The sequence below is a fragment of the Ailuropoda melanoleuca genome, chromosome 20, assembly GCF_002007445.2.
Source record: "Ailuropoda melanoleuca isolate Jingjing chromosome 20, ASM200744v2, whole genome shotgun sequence".
Taxonomy (NCBI): Eukaryota; Metazoa; Chordata; class Mammalia; order Carnivora; family Ursidae; genus Ailuropoda; species Ailuropoda melanoleuca.
The window spans coordinates 27,376,512-27,402,352 of NC_048237.1; the positions used below are offsets into that span (position 1 = coordinate 27,376,512).

The following is a 25,841-nucleotide window of genomic DNA, read 5'->3' on the forward strand; positions in this document are numbered from 1 at the left end:
ATTGAAAGACATTCTTTTTTCTGCTACTTGCTGAAAGTGTAGGATCCTACTTAATAATCATCTCATCACCACCAACAAAAAGCCTCAATGAGATATCAGAAGTCAGAAGGAAACAGAGGTACACCGATCTGAGCGATCACATCTTGATGTCAGAGTTTGGGCTCTTGGATCCAGCTATGCTTAAATCTTACTCTTCAGGATTTCAATTATGTAAACTATTAAACACCATTCTTAATTATGCCAATTTGAGTTGGGGTTTCTGTCACTTGGAATTAGTAAAGTCCCAAATAATAAATAGGATATCTCAAATTTGTCCACTGATATATTTCTAATGGCAAAGAACAACAAATCAGTGGTAACCTGTTAGCATAGTCTAGAGAGGGTCAAAACCTGCATTAGATGTCTTTAAAATCTCCTGTTCTCTTAACATTTGAAGTGAATTTTACATTACTCTCCTTTGTATTTTATGTCAGTAAAAAAGAATGCCCTCCATCCTCAAACTAAAAGTGATACTTTATTTTAATGTACCATTTTTTGTCTATGGCTCTGTTTACCCCATTATGCTAAGAGAGCTAGAATTCATCATAGGGGTTGAATGGACAAGACTGAGATCAAAAGAATGTGCAGTTCAATGTGGAGATTGAACTTGGAGGCAAAAGGGCTGGATATGAATCCTGTTTATACATTTGCCATATGACTTCTTAAAAGTTCCAGTTTCCACTTTGAAAAATAGGCCTGCATGTTCCATTTCACTAACACTCTGTGATTTTTAACTCTTCCTACTTTACCTGGCTATTGTAAGGACCAATCTAGTGGTGAGATAATGCCCCTTCTCCTTAAGAGGACTTAGAAATCAATAACCCCTAAGAGTCAGCATAGACCAAGAAGTCATCATCATAGTTTTTAAAACTGAAAGCTTGATTATTTTTTAAAATGGAGTTATTAGTAACCATATTTTAATACATTTTGGAAATTAATGGAGTATCTTAAATATACTGTATCTTGATTTTTAGAAAACATTTGACAAACTTTCTCATGGTATTTTTATGGATAAAATGATGAACACTAATGTCACTGCAGTACTTAGTGGAGGTACAGCTGATTGAATAACCCATTGAAATAATATTGATTACTGGTTCTGAAAAATGTTTACTTAACATCATACCACCCACCAGGCTCTGTTCTTGGCCCTGTCAGGTACAATATTTTGTATTAATAATATGAAAGAAAATTACATATAATTGGTTAACACAAACAACCAGAGATTGAAAATGACCCTGACATGCTAGAATATTTACAGAACTCTTAAAAAAATAATTCAAACAAATGTTAACTTTGACATTTAGCCTCAAGTTAGGAAATTCTGGGCCTCAAAGCAATTCTTGTTCAATAGATCTGAATATATAATTAATTATAAATACAAAATTAGTTAGGAAAAAGTGTGGTTGCTTTTCAACTAACTTAGCTTGAGGTATTAATAGAAGTGCAATACCCAGAACTCGGGAAGTAATGTATCCCACACCATTCAGCACTGATGAGATAATATCTAGTGTTTATATTCTGAAGAGAGATGCAGTAGAAAAACTAGCCTGTGTCCTGGAAAAAGTGACCAAATGGTGGAGATCTGGAAATATGGAGGTTGAAAGGGGTTTGTTCTGGGCTGTGTAACTGAGGACAAGGACTGAGGGGAGACATGGCTATCATCTCCTTCCAGGCTGTTACGGAGCAGGGGCTACAGACTTGGTCCTCCTACTTCAGAGGGGAGGGACAGGACCAAGAAGGAAAGGGGGCAGGTGAAGTGGACTCTGGTTCAGGGTGAGAAAGAACCAGAAACCACCAAACAGATTCCCAAAAGGCAAACCCTCTGTCACAGGCTGGTCCTTGGCAAAGACTGCATGCTCTTCATCTAGGATTTTAAAGAAGAGAGGTTGGGCTCATCTGGTAAAACTAGATTAGAGAAACTTGTGGTTCCTTCCAAACCTATGTTTGTGTAATTTATTATAAGTTACTAAGACAAGAAGTTAAATCATATAGACACCAGCCCCTTACAATATACAAATTTTCACAAATGTGAGGCAAGTCAGGAGGTGCCCACGGGTATCTTGTTGTCTCACTATTTACCTTTTGTAGCAATTGTTTTGCTTCAGTCACTATTGGCAACCAGAATGGAATTTCTGTCTGGTTTTACTCTGTTTGTACAACAGTGAGGAACATGAGCTCTGGAGACAGAATGCCTGTGATCGAATTTTGGTTTTACAGTGCAGGTTTGGGGGATGTTATTTGAGCCTTCAAGCCTCTTTTCCAACCTGAAACCTGGAATAATTGACCTACATATTGGGTCGTTGTGAGGATCAGAGGAGACCGTGCACGTAAAGCACTTAGTGTGGTGCCTGCAACAGAGCAACCCCCCAGCGGATGTTACCTGTGACAGCATTGTTGGAAGTGGTGAACTGCGCCCACCTTTGCAATGGGGCTCCTGGGTTTTACCTTCAAATTTACTCTATCTACTTTAGAGGCCAAGTAACTCCATTTCTTTTGCTCATTGTCCTGCTTTGGGAACAGAATTTAAAAATATGGAATGGGGCTTCTTAGACAGATGAAGGGCAGCGTTGCTGTGGTAGGAGCAGGAGGCTGGCCCCCGTCCTCCATGTGGACCAGCGCTGTGACTAGACAAACCTCTTAGGCTGAACACCAGTAAAATGAGAGCGTTACGTTTTTCCAGCTAAAATGTTTTATCCTAAGTGGGGCCATGAATGGAAAAGAATAGTAAGTCATGAGGATAGACAGAAGGAATGGGAATACTGAAAAGCCTAAACACTGACTATTTAGAGTAGTCTGTGAACTAAGCGGCTCCTTTACAAGTTTCACTGTGCAATTAGTGGTCCTTGTGAGCTGTATGAAACAAGACAATAATAACTATGTCTTCCAATTACTTCCAATGATAAATGACTAAAATTGCCATAAATTTTAATAAGGGTATACTTCATTCACCTGAGGTGAAGTTAAAAGTGACATCTGCCAGACAGGGTCACACTAATCACATGTAGTCTTCCTCATAGGCTGGCATGTTATGTTAAAGGGTCAGAGTCAAATGGAATAGAAAATTTCCTGCCATATAACCCCAGTGCATTGTTTATTTGATTTGTGCTGGAATTCTGTAGATTGACTACAGAATCAGGAACAGTTGGAATTAAAAGAATCCTTTTACTGCCCGATGGCCTCCTGAAGTTTTCCTCTAACCCAGAGCCACATGCTCTCTGTGTCCACAGATAGGCCCAGCAATCAAGGACACAAGTTTCACTACCTTCCACCCCCTCCTTCCTCTACTCTCTTCCCCCAATTTACCCAGCACTTCCAGTGTGAATGTACTGTGCATACAAGGAATAAGATGCAGTTCAGTTGCAAGGAATTCAGTGTCACAGAAGAAATAGATACATAAATAGACAATTCTTACATAATGGGATGAGTGCAATGTAGAAATGTGTCCAGAGCAGTGTAGAAACGTTAGGGGAGGGTTATCCTGTTCAAATGAGGAGTTGGGGGCAATTTAAATGAGAGAAGATTCTCTCATTGGGAGATGATGGACACTGATTTGTTAAAGTTAAATAGTCATTAGCCAGGTAAATAAATGGAACAGGGAGGGGTGGAACATGAAATAGGCGTGGCGATAAGAAACAACATGGTGACTACCAAAGACATTGTAAGCTGTGCCACGTTGCTGAACTAAGAAGATCCATTTGTGCAATGCTAAGTAGCCTAAACTAGTGGTTCACAGTGGGGCCCATGGACCAGCAGTCTCAACATCACCTGGGTATTTGTTGGACATATAAATGCTCAGATCCTATCCTGGAACTACTAAGTCAGAAATTTCGGAGGTAGCGTCCAGTAATTGATGTTTCCACAGTTGATTCTGATGTACACTACAGTTTGAAAAACACTGGCCTAGAATTTATCCTATAGTAGGAAGAGAACTTTTGAAGACTATTAAGAAGAGTGCCATGGACTCTTTATGATATCAGATATACATTCCCCTGCCTTTTGTGATTTTTAGAGATTATTGCTCTAATGAAAGGCCACTCAAGAAGATGGGCTTGCATTTGGGAAACAAAGTCAGTTACATTTTCTTACATATTTTTAAAACTATAGAGCTGGTTAGAATCAAGCTATTGGGAAGGGATGTGTCCTGAAAAATTCTTATCATAGAGATAATATCTTAATAAGTTACAAAAAATATGTTTGGCACATTTTAAGGTATTACCACACCTCATCAGTCAAAAATTACACTAAAATTTTTTGTTAAACTCATTCAGATACCATATATACATAAACTTTGAGAACGTGGTCCATCCTAACCATAACTGTGTCATCTTCACGCTTTACTTTTAGCAGTGGAATGTTGTTTGAAGATTCATTTATACCATCTTCCAAAATTTTATATTAAATAAATATAAAATAAATAAAAGTCAAGTCACTCTGGTTGAAGCTCAGGAAGGGAAGCGCTTTACTTGTCTCCCTTGGGGGTCCCAGGCCCATCTATGGGGCCCATTGTTTTAGAATCATTGATCTATTTTACTCCTGGGAGACATGAATAATCCCACTTCATTAATAAGGCTGATGGTAGCTGTATTAGTCAGAATTCTCTAAAGAAACAGAACCAATAGGATGTGTGCATGTGAGTGTGTGGTGTATCCTAATTCACTAGTCTCTGTGTATGTGTAATATATACACACAGAGAGTAAAAAAGAAGGTAGATTTAAGGAATTGACTTGTGTGATTATGGGGTGCTGACAAGTCTACAGTTTGCAGATCAGGCCAGCAGCCTGGAAATTCCAGCAGGAGTTGATACTGTAGGCTTGAGTCCGAAGGCAGTCTGGAGGCAGAAACTCCTTCTTCCTTCAGGGACACCAATTTTTTCTCTTAAGACTTTCAACTGATTATATGAGGCCACCCATGTTATGGAGGATAAGGCTGTACTCAATGTCTACTAATATACCTTAAAAAGACCTTCACAGTGATAGCTAGGCTGGTGTTTGACCAAACAACTGGGTCATAGTCTACTAATGTCTACTAATACACCTTAAAAAGACCTTCACAGTGATAGCTAGGCTGGTGTTTGACCAAACAACTGGGTCATAGTCTACTAATGTCTACTAATACACCTTAAAAAGACCTTCACAGTGATAGCTAGGCTGGTGTTTGACCAAACAACTGGGTCATAGTCTACTAATGTCTACTAATACACCTTAAAAAGACCTTCACAGTGATAGCTAGGCTGGTGTTTGACCAAACAACTGGGTCATAGTCTACTAATGTCTACTAATACACCTTAAAAAGACCTTCACAGTGATAGCTAGGCTGGTGTTTGACCAAACAACTGGGTCATAGTCTACTAATGTCTACTAATACACCTTAAAAAGACCTTCACAGTGATAGCTAGGCTGGTGTTTGACCAAACAACTGGGTCATAGTCTACTAATGTCTACTAATACACCTTAAAAAGACCTTCACAGTGATAGCTAGGCTGGTGTTTGACCAAACAACTGGGTCATAGTCTACTAATGTCTACTAATACACCTTAAAAAGACCTTCACAGTGATAGCTAGGCTGGTTGTTTGACCAAACAACTGGGTCATAGTCATAGCCTAGCCTATTTGACAAATAGCTGAAATAGGTTGTGCCAATTTGTCTAGCTCTTATGGTAGTAAGAAAGGTTCTAAAGAGCCAGGTGACCAGAGACAAAAACCAAACATCTTAAAGTGTGAATGTGTTCAAAAACTGCTTCTTTGAAATGAATGATATAACTCGAGGTCAAGCAAGGACCGTATGATGAAAGGCAGGGGAAAGCAGGCCTCATTTTGATGAATCTGTCTTATTTCAAAAACAAATTATAGAGAAGAAATTAGTCACCAAAACTCTGCCAACGACTAAAAACTTTTTACTTCAGATCTATTAGCATTTTAGGCTGACACAGCAGCAGACTGGAGTTTCACGCGTGACTCTGACCTATTTCCCAACAACTGTTTTTTTTTTTAACCAGGGGTGTCAGTGAAGGAAATGAAATTCTTTCCTGTTGAATGCTGAGCTCATACTTCTTCCCAAGGAATATTTGCTCTTCAACCTTAAAGAAAGTAATCCAGAAAGGAGTGGTTGAATGATAACCAATACAGATCATTCATACATTTAATCACTTAAGTTTTTGGACTGTAAACTGTGATCTCTTGCACAGCACAAGTCTTGAAATGGGCCTTCCTTCTAAACCCACTGCCAGGCTGGACTATGTGAGTTACTATGTTGGTACCACCCTCCTCAATTTGGCCACAGCCCTTGGTTTGGAGCAGCCATCTTGTATGCCAACAGCCCATGAGGTAATCTGGCACGAAAGAAAAACTATGCCCTCAGAGAAGATGGTGACTAAATGAACAAACCTAATTCTCCCTTTGAGAAAGTTTTGAATCCTAAAAAGAAAGTCAATCAAAAGTAGCTGGTTAGGGGAGCAAAGACCAAAACACACAGAGAAGCCAGGGGATCAGAGCACAGAGATTACCAAGGCACAGAACACAGCTTTGTAATCTAGTAGAGGGATCTGACAAGAAAAGGAGAATTATAATACAGTGTGATAATTGTTCAACAGCAAGATGCATAGAGCACTATGGGAACACATTGAAAGGGTACTTGGAAGGTGACTAAGAATGGCTTTTTGGAGGATACCATACCAATAGCTGGGGAGTGATAATGGCAGAGTGCCGCCAAGGTCTCCATAAACTTCTGCTATTGAGGGGGTGACTGATGGCTCTCTAAAGCTAGAATTGGATCTTGAGAAATAGAAATCTTCTAGTTCTCAAATTACATCATGATTGCCATATAGCCCATATAGTCTATGGTGATCTTTACATGACTTTCACTTCTGTTGCTGATACTTGGTTCCCATGTGGCACCTAGACATCTCTTTTCCTTATTCTTTTTCCATGTGTATTTATAGTAAGATCTCTGACAATCAAGAGAGTTGATGTTACTTGTAACTTGAAAGCCAAACATGTTTCTTGGGTTAATTATTTGTTATATAAAGAAGCTTTGCGAATCAAGGCCAAAACAACCTATAAGCCAAAATTTTGATTCAGAGAAAGTCATAGTATCCTTCAAATTTAAATTTCTAAAATGAAAAAAAAAATGTATTCCATCTAATTTTTTTAGTTTAACCACTGAAAGATTTTACTTACACAAATTGTGACTGATGTGTAGTAGGCAAACAAGGGGGAATTTATACTGTCCTCCTTTCCAGTTAGGGATTGGAAACCATGAGTCAAAATCAAAAGTTGTTGTACCTCAAACAATCTTCAAATGTCAATTAAATTTTCCGCAGTGCACTGAATCAAAATGAAAATGAAACACATATATACATACACGCATACATTATGAAAACCAGAATTGGATCTATAGGTTTTCAAACCTGCTCCTGACTGGTATTTCATTTGGTTCATTTTCCCCTTCCTGTTGGGTTTCCTTAGTTATCAGTCTGCTACAGGATATAAAAGCAACACAACACAGACAACCACTGAAGAATGGAGAGAAATTTATTCCCCTTCACAGTTAGTTGAGTCATTAATTACAGTGACTGTACTAACAGTGGTATTAGTTGTACTATCGATTGTGCAAAACTATTTGCGAATGATAATTTGCAAAAGATAAATTGAGTTAAAAATTTGAGCATCCTAATAATTAGAAAGGATGAAATTTTAGTTTACTGTATACAGTACAACATACCTAATGGAAATGTATGCAAATTTGCACTGTATTAACTTGAAAAAGCTGAATTTCAATTATCAATAAAGTTCTGTTTTCAGCACAAAATTAGGAATAATGTAAGTCAATTTTTTTAACCTTGGAGAATTTGAAGAATTCTTAATTTTAAGTTGGAGGAAGGATGAATGAATTACCAATTGTGTTTATGTTAGTGGCATATGACTTGGCTACTTTTGCTTGTAAATATCTTTGTCAGTCCTATGAGGGCAATTCAACATGAAATATGCAAGTTTTGAATTTTGCAAGGTCTTTAGGAATACATCATTTTTATAAAATGAAATTATGATGTTCTTTCTCTACTTTGATCAATATACCTGTAGCATTCATGCAATAAGGTTTCTTCAGTTTATTGACCGGCATCTGGGTCTTAAGAGGTAGATAAGTCATGATAAGTTTATGTTTCAGTCTATTAAGTTGTGATGGTTAATTTTACGTTACAACTTGACTGGGCTAAGGGATGCCCAGATAATAGGTAAAAAACTACTTCTGGGAGTGTCTGTGAGGATTTTTCCAGAAGAGATTAGCATCTGAATTGGTGAACTGAGTAAAGCAGATGACCCTCCCTAATGTGGGTGGGCATGATCCAATCTGTTGAGGGCCTGAATAGAACAAAAATGTGCTTGAACTGAGACATCCATCTTCTCCTGCCTTCAGACATTGGTGCTTCTGGTTCTCTGACTTTTGGACTCCGATTGGGACTTACACTTTAGGCGCCTGTCCTCAGACCTTCAGACTTGAACAGCTGTCCGGGTTCTCCACACTGCAGATCAAGGGATTTCTTGGCCTCCATAACCATGTGAGTCCATTTTTATTGGTTCTGTTTCTCTGGAGAGCCCTAATACATAAGCGATATTTAGAAAATCTGAAATATTTAGGTCATTGGATACAGTCATCTTGTTTCTAGTCTAATAGGTTTTTTTTTTGCCTTTTTTGGGTTATGAAACCCTTTGAAAGTCTGTGACTCTAACCACCAGAAAAATGCATATATGCATATGTACACTGCATTCTGTTTACATGTATCATGGACCCCAAAAAAAAGAAGCCCTCTTTAGATAAACAATATCTATGGAAAGGAGCTGTTTAAGCAAGTAAAGCCCTCTACCACAACCACCATTGCCAGGAACTCAGCAGTCAGCTGTGTAGTATACTATACATGTGTGTGGGTGGATTGCGGTTCTGGGTTCAGATGACTGCTTTAATTTCTCTTCCTTCAACACTCTTAAATGTTCTAGAATTTCTCTTTGTATTCAGGATCAAAGAATTTGAGAACATTAAACCAAAGATGAAACTAGGTTCCCAATGTTATAAATAATTGTAAAAATTCTTTTTGGTAACAACTAGAGAGCAGTAATGACAAAAAAAAAGTTAAAACACAAAAACAGAACAAACCATGTTCATGTGCTAAATTTCATACAATAAAAGTAAAATACAAAGGTATTTTTTTCTCTTAAAATAGTTTCTTAAGTCAATTTGTACCAATCACACACACAAACACACACACACACACACAGACATAAATAGGCTTATATAGCCATGCTCTGAAATTACATCAACACACATAGAATTTATGTTAATACATATTTTTGATTATTGTTTATTAAGACTATGCCTTTCTCTAAAAGATAGCAAGATTTGAAAATCCAAAAATATAACAAAAATTTGTGGGTGTTTTCATTGAGAAAGTAATTCTTCAGTGTCTAAATAAAAGAAAGGTACAAAATGGTTTCTTTAACTAGAAGTTTTGTCTATTCAACTGCCTGTCATACAGACGTACAAATGGGCATTTACCTATAGGATTATTCATTTAGAAAATATAAAATGTGAGTTGAAATATATCCTCAAAGGAAAAGAAAGCCCTCTTTTAAAGACATTTGAGAGCCATAAAAATTATTTTCCCTGATAGATGACAAGCTAAAGACCATTCCCAAGGGGAACAACAGCAGTAGACTGATCTGAACTCTCAGATTCCCTGTTGTGTTAGTGGAGATGGAAAACCTCCATTTGTGAATATAAGATTAGAGCAAGTGCTAACAAAATAAAGTCAGCTACACATTGGGAAAAAAAAAATCTGATACAAGTCCATTAAGGGAACAAGGGAATTACCAGAAATAACTCTGAAATTCTTTCCCACCAATACTAAACTTAATTACAGACAAGCATTGTAAAAAGTCTATGAGAAGAAAGAGTAAAACAAGGGAAACAAAGAAATTACTGCCTAATAAGTATTGTTTAATGGGTTTCATTATGAACAAATGTACTTTTTATGTTATGTTCTCAATGTTAGACACATTTTGTATTTATAAAAATTACATTTGAGATGATTTCTAGAGGCTTGGTAAAGAACAAACTATAGTTTATCAGGTTTGGATTTATTTTCTTTTTTTAATCTTTTTAAAAAGATTTTATTTATTTATTTCAGAGCGAGAGGAGAGAGAGAGCACACAAGCATGAGCAGGGGGAGGGGGAGGGGCAGAGGGAGAAGCAGACTTCCTTCTGAGGAGTCTCCCTCCTCCCTCTGAGGAGACTCCCATCAAAGGGCTCAATCCCAGGACCCTGGGATCACGACCTGAGCTGAAGGCAGATGTCTAACCATCTGAGCCACCCAGCTGCCCATGCATTTACTTTTAAAAAGGCAAACCATCTCTTGTGTTTCTATAGGAAAAAGACCACTGTGAATTATTGGGTTCATGCTCATAAAATACCAGATTGCTTTCTCTTAGGAAAAACAAATTATGATCAGAAAGTTTAGAAATCAGAGAGCAGAGCTCAGTCAGAAATTCCTTCCACCAGGGCCCTGGGTGGCTCAGTCAGCTAAGATGTCCCGATCCCCTTGCTCATGCTATCTCCTCCGCTCTCTCTCTCTCTCTCAATGAATAAATAAACTCATTAAAAAAAAATTCCTTCCATGGGAAGCGACTGAGGATGAATGAGAACACTCAGACTGAAGAAGTTTCAGGTACTAGTTGAAGCTCAATGTTTTCCTGAAGCCAAATTCAAATTTAGGTAAGACATGTGAGGCACGTGTGCCCTGCCTTGAATCTCAGCATTCAGGAAGTTCTTCGGAACAGAAATGGAAAAGGGACATAGCTTTTGAGGGAAGCTGGACCACTTTGGACTAATGCCTAGAATAATTTTGTGACAATGTAGAAAAAAGGAAGCATTATTTGGAAGGAGAAATGACAACCCATTGCATAAATTATCAATGATTAAAAATATCAAAATAAACTCATAGAAGTCCTTGATAGTCTTGAAAAAAATAAATTTGACAAAGTACACTATAACATATAATACAGGTCCTGAGAGCTACAAACACTTGAAAGCAGAAAGTGCTTGCAGTATATGAGTTAAGATGGCATTATCTAAAACAAAAATTCTCAACAGCTGATAAGCAGCAGCACAAAGAAATTATCTAAGATGTATCCTCCATCAACTCTTTGTTGTTTTTTTTTTTAAAGGATTTTTTTTAATCGACTTCTGAATAAGAATTTGGAAGGTCCCAATGTGAAATGCCCAAGAAGAAATTTCATGGTCATATCTCAGTGGTTCTTCAGTGACAAGCATGGTAAAGAAGTGTTACATTCCATCAGCCTCACAGAATGTGTTGTAGGATGTATTACCTAGGCCTTCCTTCAGTCTCCTGGAGCTTACGTTCCTTCTCTTGTGGGTTCTTCTTTATGCTGCCATGTACTACGGTCCTAGTTTGATATAAAACTTGAATTCACAGTTTCACATCCCCTTCTCCCACGTATTCACCAAACATCTTAGGCAACATCCTTCTCAGAGCCTTAGTTTCATTACTCATAATACAAAATGAAAATACCTACCACTCAGATCTTCCTTGCTAGGGCTTGAGTATAACTCCTCTTCTAAAATATTCTGTATCTTTTCCTCGTATAACTGGGGATTTACTTCAGTTTAATGGCAACTCATTTAGTTATGTTCTCAGTGTTAGACACAATATCTTATATGTTCATAAAAATTGCATTTGAGAGGATTTCTATGGGCTTGGGAAAAAACAATCATGTAGTTTATAGGTTTTGCATTTACTTTCAGAAAGGCAAATTATTTTAGAAAGGCAATTATTTGTCTTCAACTTTCCAACTTATTGTGGACTTTTTTTCCACGTTGGCTTCTGAAAAGATACAAAGAACAATTCTACCGTTTCCTCTGTCTCCTTTTCCCACATTTCTTATTTTTCATGACTAGAAACAGCTTACACTCATATCCATACTAACAACATGACCTGTCCTCTTTCCCCATCATCCCTTAAAATGTTATGAAAGTTTATGACCATTGAGTGTTAGTCCATCTTCATGTAAAAATTTTTTGGAAGGTGAGTTGCTCTAAGATTTATCTTTTTACCATCAATCCACATCCATCTACAGCCATCACCCTAATCCCTGCCACCCTCCCACTGGTTCTACCTGACCTGTGATCTATGGGAAATACCTTTGACTTATAGTCAGCATCTCTAGTTTGAGTTCTGGTTTTATTCCTTAAGAGGTCTAGAAAAGTCCCCTTAATCAGGGTTCCCAGTTGGGTTCACTCTCCATATCATCTGGGCAGCCTTTTGACTGTTAAAGCACAGTCTTGGAGATTGAGTGGGGAGATTGAAGCACAAAAACCTATTTTATGAAATGCTGTCTTAAATGATACAAATGAAGATTTAAGTTTGGGATCTAGTGGCCAAAATTTCTGAATTACTTCCCTAGCCTGAAAAATGCTAGGTCTCATTTATAGTAATATCATGAAGGTTAAACAAGGCAATGTATGGAAAGAACATTATAAATTGGAAAACTGAATATAATACAAGCCCTCATGAGTCAATATTCTTGTGGAATTTAGAGTATAATAAGTTTATACACAGAGGATGAGAAACAAACATTATCAATACTGATGATCTGAGATGCTCGTAGTATAAAATCTCAGGGTATACCAGAACACAACTTTAAAAACACATAAAGGCATTTTAAAACCAATAGACAAAATGTTTTTACTGTACTTTAAAATTTAAAAAAATGTAAAAATAAATTCCTTCCTTTCTGACTTCCTGAATTACATTGACTTCATTGTGGGAATTTGCTTCTCAAAGTCCCAGTGTTGGGGTGTCCAGGTGGTTCAGGGGGGTGAGTGTCAACTCTTGGTTTCGGTTCAGGTCATGATCTCAGGGGTCCTGGAATCGAGCTTTGCATCAGACTTTGCATTCAGCATGGAGTCTGCCTGAGGTTCTCTCTCTCCCTCTGCCTTTCCCCTGGCTCATGTGCTCTCTCTCTCTCTAGCGCCTTCTCTCTGAAAAAAATAAATCTTAAAAAAAAAAAAAGACAAAAATAAAGTCCTGGTATTATAGGAAACCAGAGAAACACTGGAACACTCTGAGGCCAAATTAAAGAAAGACAATTGATCTGCAAATATTGGTCTCTGTTCTTCCCATACCTAACTTGTTTCCTGGAACTATAATAATTGAGATGCTAAGGGATGTTTACTAACCTGGTCCCCATTTTGTGCATTTTACATTGCAAGGAAATAAATGGTACTCTAATAGCTTGGAAAAAGTACTGCAGGAAATGGCATCAGCTTTGGAGAGTTTCTAATTCATTATAATTTCCAGCATAAAACATTTGCCAAGTCCCTAGAGGGTTTAACCTACTTAAGCTGATGCAAGCAGACAGGCTGATAGAAAGAGACTATTACTCTAAAATAATTGTAATTATCATTTTGGGAAGACCGTGGGCTTTACATTCAATCTATCATAGATGTTTAATTTTCCTCTTTCAAGAAAATAGAAACTTTTGAAGTTTATTTTTTCACTCTTGGCAGGGGGATCATCTAATAAGCTTGTAACCTAAATTCATAACCTACAATCTAGACTTCAAGCTCATTAATTCAACTTTTTAAAATATCTGGCTCCTGTTCCTCTCTGGTCTGCTAGACATCATTTCTCCAAATACCCTTCATTTGGTACAGAACTCCTCTTGTGTTTTCTGCATGTATTGGTTGTATGAAGAAGTGGCAGGTGCAGAAATAACCTGATGTGTGCGGAAACAATACCATGACCACCCTATCATCACCCGCCTTCTCCTTGGAAAATCCTTTGGCAACTTCTACTTATACTTCAAACTTCAGCTCAAGGATCCTCTCTGCTAGAAAGTTTTCTGGCCCCTAGCCTGATTTAGCTGCCCCTCCTCTGGGATTCCCTACCATCCTAGGTACACGTCTGCCCTAGCACCCAAAACAACATGTAAAAATGATTTCCACATCTCTCCCACACCCTAGCTGCTAAGGTCCCAATAGTGGACCATACCTAATTTGACTCTGTATCCACAGCACTTACCTCAGGGTCTGGTACCTAGTGGGTACCACGGATGTTTGTCGGTTGAAGGAAGGTCCCATGTAATGAATAAGTGATGTGATCTAAGATTTGTTACACGAAACTTCAGAAAATCACTTGCAGGTATTGCAATTACGGCATATTTTTGAATTGTTTGGTATAGCTAGATTTTTTTAAAGGTGGGTGAAGGTGAGTTCCATCTATCTGGTAAGCAAGTAGGCAATATAGAGAATCACCTTGGATGATATTCCTTGTTCTTAGTCATTTGAATCATTCTTATATGTAAAGCAAACATAAGCCAACATCCTCTGCTTATAGGATATACGGAGCCCATTTCCCTTTGGAATGCAGAATTCCAAGAAGGGGTGAACTTATTTGCATAAAGATCCCTGGAGTTAGAAAGACCTTCCCAGTGGCCAGACTGTCCATGAGCAATACTTAGGGACATGGAAGGAAGGGTGCCCAAAATAAACCTTGAGGGTAGAAAAGTACTAGAATTGTTAGCTTAACTCAGAACTGAGCTGATAGAGAACAACAAGGATCCTGGGTCAACAGATGGCGGATGGCAGAACTTCATCAACCCAGCCTCCGGACACATTTAGACCCTGGCAAGTAGGTTCAATGTATGAACCAAGGAGATGGTCATTAAAAGCTATAACAATTAGGGGACCCCAGTCTTCTAGTGGCACGGAGTTTCTGAATGGTGAATATATGGGTCATCTTCACTGTTATGATGGGCATGTCTTCATACCAGCACCAACAAGAGCAAAGCAGAATAGTCATAGCCCACCCCCTCATCTCCCACTGTCCCTCATGTGCCAGAGGCTATGAATTGGTTATACCATTTTTCATTGCTGTTTCCCACTGTACAGTTTGGAAAACCAAATATAGGACTTGCTACCCAGCTCTTTTGCAGGTAGGAATGGTTATGTGGCCCACACATGACAAACAAGCAGAAGTCTCCCAGGGAACTTTTTATTAAGCCTTTGTTTTCCATATAACATGGAGAAAGACCTATCTGGCACCAGCCTCCCTCATTTTTTCCTGCCTTGAATACAATGCTAGATGCTTGATCTCCAGCAAGCATCAGCAGTCAAGAGCAAACAAGCCATTACATTATGGGTAGCAAAGCAGAAAGACAAAACTAGGGCATTGACACTATCATGGAGTTTCTATATATGCAGACTTCTGGTCGCTTAAGTAAAATAAAATCCTATGTGTTTCAGCTACTGTTAGATTACCTGTTACACGCAGTTAAGGCATTCTCAACTGATAAAACTTCACACCCACAGTCATACTGATCAAACACTACTAACCACAAGTGATATTTAGACGCCTAAGGGATGTAGTCCTTAGCAGGATGTCTGGTTGAGTGCTACTTAGTACAGAATAGTACGTTCACAGCCCGGGATGCTGCAGGGTTGAGCAGCACCAACAGAAACAGAGTTAAAGTGGCCAGAACATCAATGGAGAACGATCCGACCGGCTCACAGGGTGCCCATCCCCATTCCCCCTCGCAGGGGACACGGAGACTCTACCCAAACAGGGTTTTCTGAGTACCGGCAGGCAGGCCCCTCCCCCAGAAGGCAGGCTGAAAAATCAAGAAGCCCACAACCCGGAGCGCCTGAGTGGCGCAGTCACCAAGCACCTGTCTTCGGATTAGGGTGTGATCACAACGTTCCGGAAAGGAGTCCCTCATCGGGCTTCTCCACCGGGAGCCTGCTTCTTCCTCTCCCACTCCTCTGCTTGGGTTCCCTTTCTTGCTGACTGTCTCTCTCTCTCTCAAATAAATAAATAAACTCTTTAAGGAAGAAGCCCACATCCCTAAGATCTCTATAAAACAAGGGCGCACGGCCTGGGTCCCAGTCAACACTTGGGCTCTGGACAACCCTGCAATCTCTCTTCATCAGAATGACGAGAAGGAGAAGTCCCCCCCAGCAAAGAAAAGATAATGAGTCTGTGGCCTCTGCCACAGAATTGGCCTCGGCCACAGAATTAATACATATGGATGTATCCCAATTATCAGAAATGGAATTCAGAGCAACAATGGTCAAGATGATGAGTAAACTTGAAAAAAGCATCAGAGAAAGCGTTGCTGAGAATATAGAATCCCTAAGGGCAGAAATGAGAGCGAATCTGACAGAAATTAAAAATTCTATGAGCCAAATGCAGTCAAAACTAGAGGCTCTGACGGCCAGGGTCACCGAGGCAGAGGAACGCGTTAGCGAATTGGAGGATGGGTTAGTAGAAGAAAAAACGAAAATAGAAGCTGGTCTTAAAAAAATCCACGCCCACGAATGTAGATTACGGGAGATTACTGACTCTATGAAACGATCCAATGTCAGAATCATCGGCATCCCTGAAGGGGTGGAGAAAAACAGAGGTCTAGAAGAGATATTTGAACAAATTGTAGCTGAAAACTTCCCTAATCTAGCAAGGGAAACAAGCATTCGTGTCCAAGAGGCAGAGAGGACCCCATCCAAGCTCAACCAGGACAAACCTACGCCACGGCATGTCATAGTGCAATTCGCAAATATTAGATCCAAGGATACAGTATTGAAAGCGGCCAGGGCAAAGAAATTTCTCACGTACCAAGGCAAAGGTATCAGGATTACGTCAGACCTGTCTACAGAGACCTGGAATGAGAGAAAGGCTTGGGGGGGCATTTTTAAAGCTCTTTCAGAGAAAAACATGCAGCCAAGGATCCTTTATCCAGCAAAGCTGTCATTCAGAATTGATGGAGAAATAAAGACGTTCCAAAATCGCCAATCATTAACCAATTTCGTAACCACGAAACCAGCCCTACAGGAGATATTAAGGGGGGCTCTATAAAGGTAAAAAGGCCCCAAGAGTGATACAGAGCAGCAAGTCACAACCGATACAAAGACTTTAAAGAGAAATGGCATCATTAAAATCATATCTGTCAATAATCTCTATCAATCTAAATGGCTTAAACTCTCCCATAAAACGCCACAGGGTTGCAGATTGGATAAAAAGACATGACCCATCCATTTGCTGTCTACAAGAGACTCATTTTGAACCCAAAGATGCATTCAGACTTAGAGTAAGGGGATGGAGTACCATCTTCCACGCAAATGGACCTCAAAAGAAAGCTGGAGTAGCAATTCTCATATCAGATAGACTGGATTTTAAACTAGAGGCCATAGAGAGAGATACAGAAGGGCACTATATTATTCTTAAAGGAAGTATTCAACAAGTGGATATGACAATTATTAATATATATGCCCCCAACAGGGGAGCAGCAAGATACACAAGCCAACTCTTAACCAAAATAAAGAGACATATAGATAAGAACACAGTAATAGTAGGGGACCTCAACACCCCACTATCAGAAATAGACAGAACACCCTGGCAAAAACTAAGCAAAGAATCAAAGGCTTTGAATGCCATACTCGACGAGTTGGACCTCATAGATATATATAGAACACTACACCCCAGAACCAAAGAATACTCATTCTATTCAAATGCCCATGGAACATTCTCAAGAATAGATCATGCTCTGGGACACAAAACAGGTCTCAGCCAATACCAAAAGATTGAAATTATCCCCTGCATATTCTCAGACCACAACGCTCTGAAATTGGAACTCAACCACAAGGAAAAACCTGGAAGAAACTCAAACACTTGGAGGCTAAGAACCATCCTGCTCAAGAATGACTCGATAAACCAGGAAATCAAAAAACAAATTAAACAATTTATGGAGACCAACGAGAATGAATACACAACGGTCCAAAACCTATGGGATACTGCAAAGGCAGTCCTAAGGGGGAAATACATAGCCATCCAAGCCTCACTCAAAAGAATAGAAAAATCTAAAATGCAGTTTCTATATTCTCACCTCAAGAAACTGGAACAGCAACAGAGGGACAGGCCTAACCCACTGACAAGGAAGGAGTTGACCAAGATTAGAGCAGAAATCAATGAATTAGAGACCAGAACCACAGTAGAGCAGATCAACAGGACTAGAAGCTGGTTCTTTGAGAGAATCCATAAAATTGATAGACCACTGGCAAAACTTGTCCAAAAACAAAGAGAAAGGACTGAGATTATTAAAATTATGACTGAAAAGGGAGAGGTCACGACCAGCACCATTGAAATTGCAAGGATTATTAGAAACTTTTATCAACAGCTATATGCCAAAAAACTAAACAATCTGGAAGAGATGGAGGCCTTCCTGGAAACCTATAAACTACCAAGACTGAAACAGGAAGAAATAGATTTCTTAAATAGGCCAATTAACTATGAAGAAATTGAGTCAGTGATAAACAACCTTCCAAATAATAAAACTCCAGGCCCAGACGGTTTTCCTGGGGAATTCTACCAAACATTCAAAGAAGAAATAATACCTATTCTCCTAAAGCTATTTCAAAAAATAGAAACAGAAGGAAAGCTACCAAACTCATTCTATGAGGCTAATATTACCTTGATCCCCAAACCAGGCAAAGACCCCCTCAAAAAGGAGAATTACAGACCGATTTCTCTAATGAATATGGATGCCAAAATCCTCAACAAGATCCTTGCTAATAGAATCCAACAGTACATTAAAAGGATTATCCATCATGACCAAGTGGGATTCATACCTGGGATGCAAGCATGGTTCAACACTCGCAAATCAATCAATGTGATACATCATATCAACAAGAAAAGACTCAAGAACCATATGATCCTCTCAATTGATGCAGAAAAAGCATTTGACAAAATACAGCATCCTTTCCTGATTAAAACCCTTCAGAGTGTAGGAATAGAGGGTACATTTCTCAATCTCATAAAAGCCATCTATGAAAAGCCTACTGCAAGCATTATTCTCAATGGGGAAAAGCTGGAAGCCTTTCCCTTAAGATCAGGAACACGACAAGGATGCCCACTCTCGCCACTATTATTCAACATAGTACTAGAAGTCCTTGCAACAGCAATCAGAAGACAAAAAGGGATCAAAGGTATCCAAATCGGCAAAGAAGAAGTCAAACTGTCTCTCTTTGCAGATGACATGATACTCTATATGGAAAACCCAAAGGAATCCACTCCCAAACTATTAGAAGTTATAGAACAATTCAGTAAGGTGGCAGGATACAAAATCAATGCCCAGAAATCAGTTGCATTTCTATACACGAATAACGAGACTGAAGAAAGAGAAATTAGGGAATCCATCCCATTTACAATAACACCAAAAACCATGCGTTACCTTGGAATTAACTTAACCAGAGACGTAAAGGACCTATATGCTAGAAACTATAGATCACTTTTGAAAGATATTGAGGAAGACATAAAAAGATGGAAAAATATTCCATGCTCATGGATTGGAAGAATTAACATAGTTAAAATGTCCATACTACCCAGAGCAATCTACACTTTCAATGCTATCCCGATCAAAATACCGAGGACATTTTTCAAAGAACTGGAACAAATAGTCCTTAAATTTGTATGGAACCAGAAAAGGCCCCGAATCTCCAAGGAACTGTTGAAAAGGAAAAACAAAGCTGGGGGCATCACAATGCCGGATTTCGAGCTGTACTACAAAGCTGTGATCACAAAGACAGCATGGTACTGGCACAAAAACAGACACATCGACCAATGGAACAGAATAGAGAACCCAGAAATGGACCCTCGGCTCTTTGGGCAACTAATCTTTGATAAAGCAGGAAAAAACATCCGGTGGAAAAAAGACAGTCTCTTCAATAAATGGTGCTGGGAAAATTGGACAGCTACATGCAAAAGAATGAAACTTGACCACTCTCTCACACCATACACAAAAATAAACTCCAAATGGATGAAAGACCTCAATGTGAGACAGGAATCCATCAAAATTCTAGAGGAGAACATAGGCAACAACTTCTATGACATCGGCCAGAGCAACCTTTTTCACGACACATCTCCAAAGGCAAGAGAAATAAAAGATAAAATGAACTTATGGGACTTTATCAGGATAAAGAGCTTCTGCACAGCCAAGGAAACAGTCAAAAAAACTAAGAGACAGCCCACGGAATGGGAGAATATATTTGCAAAGGACACCACAGATAAAGGACTGGTATCCAAGATCTACAAAGAACTTCTCAAACTCAATACACGAGAAACAAATAAACAAATCATAAAATGGGCAGAAGATATGAACAGACACTTTTCCAATGAAGACATACAAATGGCTAACAGACACATGAAAAAATGTTCAAAATCATTAGCCATCAGGGAAATTCAAATCAAAACCACACTGAGATACCACCTTACGCCAGTTAGAATGGCAAAGATAGACAAGGCAAGAAACAACAATTGTTGGAGAGGATGTGGAGAAAGGGGATCCCTCCTACATTGTTGGTGGGAATGCAAGTTGGTACAGCCACTCTGGAAAACAGTGTGGAGGTCCCTTAAAAAGTTAAAAATTGAACTACCCTATGACCCAGCCATTGCACTACTGGGTGTTTACCCCAAAGATACAGACGTAGTAAAGAGAAGGGCCATATGCACCCCAATGTTCATAGCTGCATTGTCCACAATAGCCAAATCATGGAAGGAGCCGAGATGCCCTTCAACAGATGACTGGATTAAGAAGCTGTGGTCCATATATACAATGGAATATTACTCAGCTATCAGAAAGAACGAATTCTCAACATTTGCTGCAACATGGACGGCACTGGAGGAGATAATGCTAAGTGAAATAAGTCAAGCAGAGAAAGACAATTATCATATGATTTCTCTCATCTATGGAACATAAGAACTAGGAGGATCGGTAGGGGAAGAAAGGGATAAAGAAAAGGGGGGTAATCAGAAGGGGGAATGAAACATGAGAGACTATGGACTATGAGAAACAAACTGAAGACTTCAGAGGGGAGGGGGTGGGGGAATGGGATAGACTGGTGATGGGTAGTAAGGAGGGCACGTATTGCATGGTGCACTGGGTGTTATACGCAACTAATGAAGGCATCGAACTTTACATCGGAATCCGGGGATGTACTGTATGGTGATTAACATAATATAATAAAAAAATCATTAAAAAAAATAGAACAGTGCGTTCAAGTATTGCATTTTGGGATGCCGGGGAGATGGTCTTTTCAGCCAGACAAAGGACAATGTAGATATGAGTGTGCTGATTTTTAACGTTCAGGTTTGAAGAGCAAACCCCAAATACCAGAAAGTGAAAGAAAAAGTAAGCAGGAAAAAAAAAAAAAAAGTGCTGATCTAGGCATCTCAAACCCTAAGAATAAGAAGTGAAACTTTTAGAAGGTTGAATACAAATCAAATTGTTAATAGTGGTTACCACGAGACTCTGTAGGTGAAGCTGGAAGGAAGTGAGGCAGCTATTGCATTTTTTAGATATATTTTTGTATATTTCTGTATGTGAATTTTTGTTACAAAAATGTATTACTTAACTAATAGAAAAAGAATTCTGATAAACTCACCTCTAAGATGATATTTATCAAATGCTTGCCATGCATTCTTCCATTTAATCCTCAAAACTCTGCAGTGAGCAGTGTCTTTCTTTTCACCAGTAAAGAAACTGAGATGTGAGGACCTTAATAACTCTGCCGTGTCACACAGCTAGTGTCTGGGAGAATAAGGACTCAGAGATTCCTCAATTTAGATGCAAAGCTCATTCTCTACCCACTGTGCATACTGCCTCTCCCAGATGTTTCCGGAGATGCAGATATTCTTAATTCGCTTCACCGAATATGAGAGTTTCTCTGGTTGACACTTTCATTAGACTACATGAAGGAAACGATCTTCCAATAGTTTCTCCCCATCCCCCACACCACCCCCCACCTCCTGGTGTAAATACCTTTAGAAACAAGAATGAGCCTACTCTCATTCAGTGTCTCATTAAGGATTTGCTTACAGTTGTCAAAAAAGAGGCCTAAGGGGCGCCTGGGTGGCACAGCGGTTAAGCGTCTGCCTTCGGCTCAGGGCGTGATCCCGGCGTTATGGGATCGAGCCCCACATCAGGCTCCTCTGCTATGAGCCTGCTTCTTCCTCTCCCACTCCCCCTGCTTGTGTTCCCTCTCTCGCTGGCTGTCTCTATCTCTGTCAAATAAATAAAATCTTAAAAAAAAAAAAAAAAAGAGGCCTAAAATGGAGTCATTTGTCCCCAAAGACAGCAAACCAAGATTTACTTACAGTTGCTATCTTTCCCAGGAATGTGACTTTTTTTTTTAATAAAGATTTTTATTTATTTAATTGACAGAAAGTGAGAGTGAACACAAGCAGGGGAAGTAGCAGGCAGAGGGAGAGAGAGAACCAGACTCCCCGCTGAGCAGGGAGCCTGATGTGAGGCTTGATCCCAGGACCTTGGGATCATGACCTAAGCCAAAGGCAGACACTTAAGGGACTGAGTTACCCGGGTGCCCCCAGGAATGTGACCTTTTTTTTTATTTTTATTTTTAAAATTTTTAATAATAATTTTTTATGTTATGTTAGTCACCATACAGTATATCCCTAGTTTTTGATGTAGTGTTCCATGATTCATTATTTGCATAAAACATCCAGTGCACCATGCAATATGTGCCCTCCTTAATACCCATCAGCAGCCTATCCCAATCCCCCCCTCCTCAGATTGTTTCCCAGAGTCCATAGTCTCTCATGGTTCATTCCCCCTTCTGTTTACCCCCCCTTCATATGGCCCTTCTCTTCACTACGTCTGTATCTTTGGGGTAAATACCCAGTAGTGCAATTGCTGGATCATAATTGTCTTTCTCTGCTTGACTTATTTCACTTAGCATTATCTCCTCCAGTCCTGTCCATGTTGCTGCAAATATTGGGTAATCATTCTTTCTGATGGCTGAGTAATATTCCATTGTATATACAGACCACATCTTATTCCAGTCATCTGTTGAAGGGCATCTTAGCTCCTTCCACGATTTAGCTATTGTGGACAATGCTGCTATGAACATTGGGGTGCATATGGCCGAAGGGCATCTTAGCTCCTTCCACGATTTAGCTATTGTGGACAATGCTGCTATGAACATTGGGGTGCATATGGCCCTTCTCTTCACTACGTCTGTATCTTTGGGGTAAATACCCAGTAGTGCAATTGCTGGATCATAGGGTAACTCTATTTTTAACTTTTTAAGGGACCTCCACACTGTTTTCCAAAGTGGCTGTACCAACTTGCATTCCCACCAACAGTGTAAGAGGGATCCCCTTTCTCCATATCCTCTCCAACATTTGTTGTTTCTTGTCTTGTCGATTTTTGCCATTCTAACTGGCGTAAGGTGGTATCTCAGGTCTTCATTGGAAAAGTGTTCATATCTTCTGCCCATTTTTTGATTTGATTATTTGTTTCTCATGTATTGAGTTTGAGAAGTACTTTGTAGATCTTTGATACCAATCTTTTATCTGTAGTGTCATTTGCAAGTATCTTCTGCCCTTCTGTGGGCTTCCTCTTAGTTTTTTTGACTGTATGCTTAGCTGTGCAGAAGCTTTTTATCTTGATGAAGTCCCACAAGTTCATTTTTTCTTTTGTTTCTCTTGCCTTTGGATGTGTCATGAAAAAAGTTGCTGTGGCCGATCTCAAAGGTGTTTCAGCCTATGTTCTCCTCTATGATTTTGTTGGATTCCTGTCTCACATCGAGGTCTTTCATCCCTTTGGAGTCTACCTTCATGTATGGTGTGAGAGAGTGGTCAAGTTTCATTCTTTTGCATGCAGCTGTCCAATTTTCCCAGCACCATTTATTGAAAAGACTGTCTTTTTTCCACCGANCCACAAGTTCATTTTTTCTTTTGTTTCTCTTGCCTTTGGAGATGTGTCATGAAAAAAGTTGCTGTGGCCGATCTCAAAGGTGTTTCAGCCTATGTTCTCCTCTATGATTTTGTTGGATTCCTGTCTCACATCGAGGTCTTTCATCCCTTTGGAGTCTATCTTCANATTCCTGTCTCACATCGAGGTCTTTCATCCCTTTGGAGTCTACCTTCATGTATGGTGTGAGAGAGTGGTCAAGTTTCATTCTTTTGCATGCAGCTGTCCAATTTTCCCAGCACCATTTATTGAAAAGACTGTCTTTTTTCCACCGAATGTTTTTTCCTGCTTTGTCAAAGATTAGTTGCCCAAAGAGCCGAGGGTCCATTTCTGGGTTCTCTATTGTGTTCCATTGGTCTATGTGTCTGTTTTTGTGCCAGTACCATACAGTCTTTGTGATCACAGCTTTGTAGTACAGCTTGAAATCCGGCAATGTGATGCCCCAGCTTTGTTTTTCCTTTTCAACAATTCCTTGGAGATTCGGGGTCTTTTCTGGTTACACACAAATTTAAGGGCTGTTTGTTCCAGTTCTTTGAAAAATGTCATTGGTATTTTGATCGAGATGGCATTGAAAGTGTAGATTGCTCTGGGTAGCATAGACATTTTAACTATGTTTATTCTTCCGATCCATGAGCATGGAATATTTTCCCATCTTTTTGTGCCTTCTTCAATGTCTTTCAAGAGTGATCTGTTGTTTCTAGAATATAGATCCTTTACCTCTCTGGTTAAGTTAATTCCGAGATAACGTCAGACCTGTCTATAGAGACCTGGCAGGCCAGGAAGGGTTGACAAGGTATTTTTAGAGCTCTAACTGAGAAGAACATGTAGCCAAGGATCCTGTATCCAGCAAGGCTGTCATTCAGAATTGATGGAGAGACAAGGACCTTCCAAGACCGGCAGAAACTGAAAGAATATGTGACCACCAAGCCAGTCCTACAAGAAATATTATGGGGGGTTCTATAAAAGTAAAAAGACCCCAAGAGTGACACAGAACAGAAATTTACAATCTATAGAAACAAAGACTTCACAGGCAACATGACATTAAAATCATCTCTCTCAATAATCACTCTCAATGTGAGTGGCCTAAATGCTCCCATTAAACACCACAGGGTTACAGATTGTATAAAAGGACATGACCTGGGGCACCTGGGTGGCTCAGTCGTTAAGCGTTTGCCTTTGGCTCAGGGCGTGATCCCATAGTCCTGGGATCGAGCCCCACATTGGACTCTGCTGGGAGCCTGCTTCTTCATCTCCCACTCCCCCATGCTTGTGACCCTCTCTCACTGGCTATCTCTCTCTCTGTTAAATAAATAAATAAAGTCTTTAAAAAAAAAAAGACATAACCCATCCATTTGCTGTCTACAAGAGACTCATTTTGAACCTAAAGATACATCCAGACTGAAAGTGAAGGGATGGAAAACCATTTTTCATGCCAGTGGACCTCAAAAGAAAACTGGGGTAGCAATTCTCATATCAGACAGATTAGATTTTAGACTAAAGACTGTAGTTAGAGATACAGAAGGACACTATATTATTCTTAAAGGATGTATCCAACAAGTGGATATGACAATTATAAATATCTATGCCCCCAACAGGGGAGCAGCTAGATACACAAGCCGACTCTAAACCAGAATAAAGAGACATATAGATAACAATACATTAATAGTAGGGGACCTCAACACTCCACTGTCAGCAATAGACAGATCACCTAAGCAGGAATGTGACCTTTTAACATTCAATCTGAAATGTCCTGATGAGCGCTAGTGATGCATGACAAAACCCTGCCCATTCCTTACTCCCAAAAAGAAATTATCCTGGCCTGAAACAATCTTTTTTGTTTCCTTTTACTAATAACTTCTTGCCCCACCCTCCTTCCTTTGACATCTTTCCATTTTATTCAATCCTCCAAGCATCTCTCCGCTTACTAGATGGGATGCTGCCCAACTCATGAATCATTGAATAAACCCAATT

At 39.4% G+C, this 25,841-nt stretch overlaps 1 long non-coding RNA gene across 1 annotated transcript in view; it reads left to right on the forward strand.

Moving 5' to 3' along the window:
* LOC117797235 overlaps positions 1-12,879 on the forward strand; it is a 28,466-nt gene extending 15,587 nt beyond the window's left edge. The window contains exons 2-3 of the long non-coding RNA XR_004622162.1: positions 8,455-8,596; positions 11,256-12,879. This is a non-coding gene — a long non-coding RNA (uncharacterized LOC117797235). The remainder of the gene's footprint in view (positions 1-8,454; positions 8,597-11,255) is intronic.
* Positions 12,880-25,841: the final 12,962 nt, after the last annotated feature.